The following is a 7,666-nucleotide window of genomic DNA, read 5'->3' as shown; positions in this document are numbered from 1 at the left end:
ATGACTAACTGAATAACAAGGTTGCTGTCGTCTCATTCGCTCTCTCTCGTAACCCCACTACGAGCAAGGTGTCTTGTGTTTGGTGTCCTATTTCATCGCCTATTCTGTTAAAATTCATGACAATCTTACAACAATTAGTTTTCCATAACATTTTTTTATTCATCTTAATTATTTAATTCTAAGTCAGGGGTAATACGCATACGTAGACAAAATAAGGGCGAGCTACTCGAACACCTGATAGACGAGCACCTGTTTCACCGTTTGGTTTCCAGAACGGATTTCAGTTCGCTCTGACTCTCACTGAACGAGGCTATGATCTGTGGCTATCAGCTTCCGAAAGTCATCTGCTATTTCTTCTGTCATGATTTTCCTTTTCTATGTTTTGTGTATTAATCTTAGTTTACTTACGTAAAAGTTTAATGCGTTAACTTAGAGTAATCCCTTGTTACTGAAACATACGTAAAAGAACATTCAAGAACATAGTTGTCAGTTTGTTTTTAAAGGTATTCCTCCTTTTTCTCTCTCCTTTGTCCAGACTGGTTGTGCCTCTTTAAAGACATACTACAACATAAACCCTACGTACATTACAGACATGTGTAATTTAGTTTTATTGAGGAAAATACACTTAAATGGTCGAAAACTTTGCATGTTATGGACCCATATGCAACTGACTGATTACTGGTTTATTTAGATATCAGTTTAGAAAGAACGGTTTCAAATAAATCATAGCTAAGAAAGTTAGTTGTTTGAATTTGATTTGACGGCAGAGCGTACGTCATACCACACCGGGACCTTGCATGCAACTACGTCTGGGAAACTAGGCTGTTGCAGAGCTAGTATTGGGATGAAGGTATGGGGGAGGGGTGGAGGGGGCCTTTGGAGAGGGATAGCCGGCAGATGCCAGACGCCGCCAGAAGATGCAATACTTGCCCGCATTTTTTCATATTTCATACATATTCTTTCACTTATCTTTCACGCTGCATTCTGAAAATTATACTCGACGTTTTTTATAGTTTTGTTACGACCTTGTGTGTTTGTTTTGATATCTTTCTCAGCCAGGAACTTTTTGTTTGTTTCTGAAGCCTGCATAGGGAATTATTTTTTTATTAATAGCATTCGTGGATATGTCCTTTTCACACTGCTTTCAGAAGTTGCAACATATCGAAATGGCGTGAGAATCACGCTGCTACTTAGGACGCACGTACGTTCTTTCGAGATGTGTGTCATATCACGTTTCGTGTATGCGTAAAAGCAAAGGAAAATATGAAAAAATAAACAATTCTTCGCCATAGCGGAGAATGCAGACCTTGTCAGTGATACCAAATGCAAGACTAATGTCCCAATTGGTTTGCCTTTTTCCTACCGGCTTTTTTCCCCCTCTGCTTGCATGTATTTGCAAAGGGTATAATTTTGAAAACTTTTCTTTGCACTTGTTTCGAGGAATGTAACATTTGAGAGCCACCCTAATTATCCAGTTTTTTTAAGAGAGCGGAATGCAGTAGAAAATAGCAGTGCGTATCTCGAAGGCGAGGGAGAGGTTAGCATAAGTGTCAAGTGTTACTGGTAATAGTGGCGAAATCCAGCGGGGCTCTAGAACTGGCCGCCATACTTGGAAGAAAAAAAAAAATCTCTAAATCAAGCTTTTTATCAGAACCCCTTTTTTCTATCTAGTTTTGCATATGAAGCATCAATATTTCTGACCAATTAATGATGAAATAATAGATTATTAAAGTATTTAAAGTGTAACATCCCTTGCTTGAACGAACGGCTTCAATTCACAGACCAGAATCTCACAAACCTCCTTTCCTGCCCCCCCCCCCCCACACAACCCCCATTTAGGATCAGAGTTCGACCTGTGTAAAGTTACAGTTTCCACATAGACCGTCAGATGCTGACACCACTCCCAAGATCCCCCAGAGCCGGTAGCCTATGCCACCATATTGATTTTCCAACTATCAAGGGATATCTTGCCACCCCCTGTACCTGGTATTTGTTATTACGGAAATGAAAGTGGGGTTTGGGGGCTGGTCAAAAGGGGGTCTAGTCAAAGCCAGAGGTCGGTTGTCGTCGGAGAGGAAGGGTTACGGGTGAAGGAACTGTATGTATACATGTGCATATGCATACGTAAATTAAGCTAACCCTCACGTACACACGACACACACATACACACATACGCATATATATATATATATATATATATATATATATATAATATATATATATATATATATATATATATATATATATATATATATATATACTATATATTATATTTGATATATATATATACAATACTAAAAGAATATTTCCCGACAGAAAACGGACGATGGAGTGATAGCTTTATGACGAGAAATTAACACATTATAGAATATTACTGTCAATCGTTTGGTAAAAGAGACATGATTACTTTTTTATGTACTGCTCTTTAAATATCAAAAATATGTTTTAAAACCTAGATAGAATTCCAAACGAGAGAGAGAGAGAGAGAGAGAGAGAGAGAGAGAGAGAGAGAGTCTTGTGCTAAACTACCGTCAGGAGAGGGAGAAGGAAGGTTGAGAATCAAGCGGTTCATGATTTGATTTTTTAAAAGAAAAGATTGCTTATGAAGAAGACAAAATATAAAGGAATGCATACTAAATCATAAATATACATCCTTCGTTGCATGAAAACTGACTCCGTTACGATTCATTTCACAAAACGGGTTACGGCTTCCTGGAGTGGTGGCGGTACTCGGGGAAGCCACCAGGGTCCACAGAGCACAGACCCTAACAGACAGGTTTTAGACTTCAAATTCACATACAGACAAGCACGACCTATGCGCGCGCAGGTACCCTTTCCACCCACATATGCGCACCCCACCCAGGCTTGGCAATCTAAACTGCTCCTTCGAGTAACAATTCCACGCGGCAGGACAACGCTCAAAGCAACGCCAACTCACGCGGCTTCCTCGTGCAGTAGAAGGAACTCGTGTCCTGAATTTGACGACGCGATTGCACGTGCTTGCGCGCTGCTATTTTTCATGAACTATAACATTAAACGGTATTATTTTCAGTCCTCTCGTAAGTTTCTGCATGTGTGCATGTCATTGAACTGATGCTCGGGAGTTAATGCATCGGTTGTACGTGCTTGCGCGCTCCCTTTACCGGCCCCCCCCCAACTCTCCCTCCTTCCGTCCTCTCCCTCCCACCGCCGGGCACGTCATCTCGCAACTTTTTTTTTTTTATTCCTTGCAATAAATTTCCCCCATCGAAATTATGTCCCTGAACTGAGCTTCAGCGGGGCATACTTAGCGAACACTTCATACAACTAAGCATAACTAATTAGATTTTTCGCACATTAACGCTGTCATTATCATCTGTATTTACTCCAGCGTGACGCTGCAAATACTGAGACTAGGGCGGTGCAGACTATGCTATTTTGATTTTTTTGTTGTTGTTGTTGCTACTTAATTATACTTAGCGTGTGGCTGCGTTGCTGTTTTTTTTTTCATGGTTAATATAAACATATGAGAGAAAGGAAGAGAGCGAGAGAGATGCTCTCTCTCTCCCTCTTCAAAATTCATGCATGAATGCGTTTGTGGAAACGAATTATAAACGTCATTATTGTAAGTAGGCTATTAGCGTCTACTTAACAACCCGTATTTGTTCTCTAATACTACTTACACTGCCATTCAGTAGCGCTAACAATGAATTATTCTGATTTAACTTTGAGGACCGTATGAAAGTTAATAATTTAGTGACTGATTCTTTGATACTCACACACAAAACTGTTTCCACTATTCCTTGACGTTCCCAGTTCTGTTATTTTCTTCTCGCTTCTCTTGAGACTTTTTTTTTTCTTTTTATTGCAAGACCATCAGTGAAAGCCAGATAGATGCCTAAAGCGCACAAGCTCCTAAATCCATTTTGGGGGCATGGACACGGTGCAAGTAGCTTCATCCCAGAAACCAATGCTTATGAGCGGGTAATGGCCTGTATTGAAGTCCGGTGGGAATGGTAGTGGGTTATAATAAGGCATGGAATGCTAATAGAAGGAAGTGAGTTATATTTTTTTCATTTCGTGTTCTCCCTTTGTTAATTCATCACTTTTCAAAACTGTTTTTATCTTTAGTTCTTATATCTACCACCAGATGTCTTTCAATTCCTCTCTTCCGTTTTCTTCTACAGTAGATCTAGAGACTTTCTTGGGTGTAAGAAAAATGTTTTCAAGGTACAACGAAGCCAAAGTTAGAAGGAATGGCGAGGTTATTATACCAATTCTTCTAAAGGGAAAAGTTTTATCTCTTTTCCAGATAAGACTATACATGTATTGACCTGGCGCTTATCTTGCCCAGACCCGATGGAAACAAGATATGTAAGGGGGTATTATAAAAAAATATAGGACCTAGCCTCCTGAAGGAAACAAAATATATATATAAAAAATGGATAGCTATCTAATCCGCTCAGAGTAAATAAAGTGAGTGATGCGTAGTCCTATTAAAATTATTATTTTGTGCAAGTTTCCTTTATAAAGATTTTCCATCTTCACCTTGTCTCTGTGGACAAAACCATTTGGGCGTCCACAAGGAAAACTAAACAGACTAATCTTGTGTTTTATACTTACTTGCCACATCACACTGCACAACCTTGGTATGCCATTTGTTTTACAGCCTCGCCTAAAGCAAACACTGTTTTACTAGCATACATAAAACGATTTTTTTCTTGTCCTTTAAATATATCTTGAACATGATTCTGTTTAGGGGTTGTCCAAGAGTGAAAAAGTTCGTGTTGGCACAAGTCTCAGAATCAACGTTTCATCAGTTCTCGCTATTTCTGTTATAATAAATTAATTTAGTGATTTTTCTTCCTCGGACAATTGGCATAAATATTATAATATCCACAGAAATATATTTTTCAAGATCTGCACTGTTTTCTGTCCTCCATTTCACCTTTCTGAACCATCTTTCTTATAAATTCATCATATTCAAATTCTTATTATAGCCATTTCTCACTATTCTTGATTTCGCTAAAGCCTGAATTTATATTGGGGTAACAATAAAGTATTTATTTATGCTTAATCTATAGAGTTGTTTTACTACAGCTGTAGTTTTCTTGATTCCATTTCCAGCCACCTAAATTCTTCCACGTAATGTTTTGTTCTTTAGGTGCTTAAACCTTTTTCCTGTTAATGAAGCCTTTTTCTTTTTTTAAAGATCAACCAAAACCTTTCTTCTTTTATGGAGAGGAAGAAGAAGAAAGAGAGGGAGAGATAAATTAATTTTTTCCTGCTGCACCGAGTAACAACTTAAAAGTCATCCAAGCTTTGAAACGCTTTTTGTGCTTGCAATTTTTATTCTCTCTTCTGCATGATATATATATATATATATATATATATATATATATATATATATATATATATATATATATATATATATATATATGATATATATATATATATATATATATATATATATGAAACAGCTCAAGTTGTGGAAGATGTGGACACTGTTAATCCCTTTAATCCGTGAATCATCAGTTAAGGAGGAAGCATTCAAGCGACAGCTGCTTTGCTTCTCTCTTAAACTCTTTAATAAAATGGGGAGCTATATATATATATATATATATATATATATATATATATATATATATATATATACATATGTTTGCATGAGCATGTTAAGAGAGAGAGAGAGAGAGAGAGAGAGAGAGAGAGAGAGAGAGAATGTTGTCGCTAATGGCCACAAAGATACACTTGCCCAGTTAAATTAACGACCATCAACACTATAAATCCTATTTTCCATTCATAAAACTCTCTCTCTCTCTCTGTCCCAAGGGAGGAACATGCGTAAGACTATTAGACTTTATAATACGGATAATCATGGCTCATATAAAAAGAAATCCTTCTGCCCTCTGCACGAGGCTCGCAATAATAAGACTCCTGGACTCCGTGATCCTTGGCAACACGAGTGAACGCCCGCACATCACGACATATTCGTTTCGCCTGCATTTTGTAAACACTGTCGGCGTGTGCTGTCGTCTTTTGCCAAGTCTATAAAAGCTGTTTGTTATACTGTGTTTTAAAGAGGACATTACAAAACTGAATGAATGAGCGCTGTTATTACGCTGTGTGATGTTAATAACAGATTAGCTGAAAGACTACAATATTGTTGAAGTGTCGAACGAAGTTTTGATTCGAAGGAGGACGTGGGGTGTAAACAAGCTGCGTTAAGCTTTTGTTGTACCTGAATTAGCCGAAGATAATCGCTTGTCGTAAACGTTTACCATGGAAGGGATGAAGGTAAGTGAGCATACTGTGGTATTAGGAAATTTTTAAGATTAAGTGTAAATATACTTTTTATATTTTTGGTTAGTAAAACTATTTCTATTGTAATTTTATCAGTCGGTAACCTTGGAGTTTACTTCGTAATCATTACAATTCACCGGCATATGCTGATAGCAGCATGTTTAAAAACAGATGTAGTAACACTAGCGAGAACAATGTGTCTATATTAGAGTATACGGATGAGCCTTACATTTGTGACAGATTATTAGAGTTATACGTTCATGCACCTTTTCATTATCGGTGGTTTTAAACGATGGTATTGTTATCAGATAGATAACTCTCATATTTTAGGGAAAGTAAACAAATTGAGTGACTATCTACCGATTTGTTTTTATGCCAAGCTCAGGGGGTAATGCCGTCAGTGCAACTCATGTGGTGCACTGTAGACAGTACTAATGGTTTTTGCAGCGTCCCTTCATCTCCTAGCTGCACCCACTTTTTTAACCTTTTACTTCACTTGTTTCCAATTCCCTTCTTCCGTCTTGCTGTCCAACCACTCCAATGCCCTCTTTTCATTTGAAGCACTGAGTGGGTGAACGCCACAGTGTTTGACCTTTTAGGAAATTTTCATAAATCAAGCAAAGAACGACTTAATTCGTTTCCGTAGTTATTAATCATTAAAAAGGTTAAAAAATCTGTATACCTGATAACTTGATCACATTCTGACACCAGCGGTCAATAAAAAAAATGCATATTTTATAACTAAATTATATCACACCTGACACCAGCGGTCAATAAAAATCTACATATCTGATAACTTTACCACACCTGACACCAGCGGTCAGTAATCAACGCAAAGATTATTAATTTCACAGACCACCTCCATCGCGCTCGTATTTACGAAGAATATCGAAAAATTATCCGCATAACTAACTTCTACTGACACCCATCTGCGTCAGGTATCCTTTCACGATTTGCGTTGTCATCGTGATTAACTATCGTCTTGGAGTGTCGCGTTGGTAAATTTGTAAGTCTGTATAAAATCTATGTAATCTCCTCTTACGTCAACACTCCTTTTAAAAGCTTTAAGCTGGTTCCTGAGGGCTTTATGTCAGTATCACAAATCAAGAGAGATGTGGAATTTTAGACTGAGTAGGCAGGCTATGCGGAATTTTAGACTGAGTAGTTAGACTTGTGGATTTTTAGGCTGAGTAGTTAGACTTACGTGAAATGTTAGACTGAGTAGTCACTCTTATGTGGAATTTTTGACTACATGGAGTTTTAGACTGAGTAGTCAGTCTTATGTGGAATTTTAGACTGAGTAGTCGGTCTTATATAGAATTTTAGACTGAGTACTCAGTCTTATATGGACTTTTAGACTGAGTACTCAGTCTTATAGACTGGA

The 7,666-nt window shown here is 37.7% G+C and overlaps 1 protein-coding gene across 3 annotated transcripts in view; it reads left to right on the top strand.

The window, feature by feature from the left end:
• The window catches only part of LOC136849756 (uncharacterized), a 167,465-nt gene that overhangs the window by 51,216 nt on the left and 108,583 nt on the right, over positions 1-7,666 (top strand). The window contains exon 1 of one of the 3 annotated variants that reach the window (XM_067123159.1): positions 5,964-6,276. The exons of 1 other annotated variant lie outside the window; for it this stretch is intronic. The gene's annotated coding sequence lies outside the window, so the exon portion shown is untranslated. Of the gene's footprint in view, positions 1-5,963; positions 6,277-7,666 lie in introns of those variants that run through there. One more of the 3 variants, XM_067123156.1, reaches the window with a different exon arrangement.

The sequence above is a fragment of the Macrobrachium rosenbergii genome, chromosome 21, assembly GCF_040412425.1.
Source record: "Macrobrachium rosenbergii isolate ZJJX-2024 chromosome 21, ASM4041242v1, whole genome shotgun sequence".
Taxonomy (NCBI): Eukaryota; Metazoa; Arthropoda; class Malacostraca; order Decapoda; family Palaemonidae; genus Macrobrachium; species Macrobrachium rosenbergii.
Note: the sequence above shows the minus strand (reverse complement) of the source record. Positions and strands in the feature narration are given on the sequence as shown.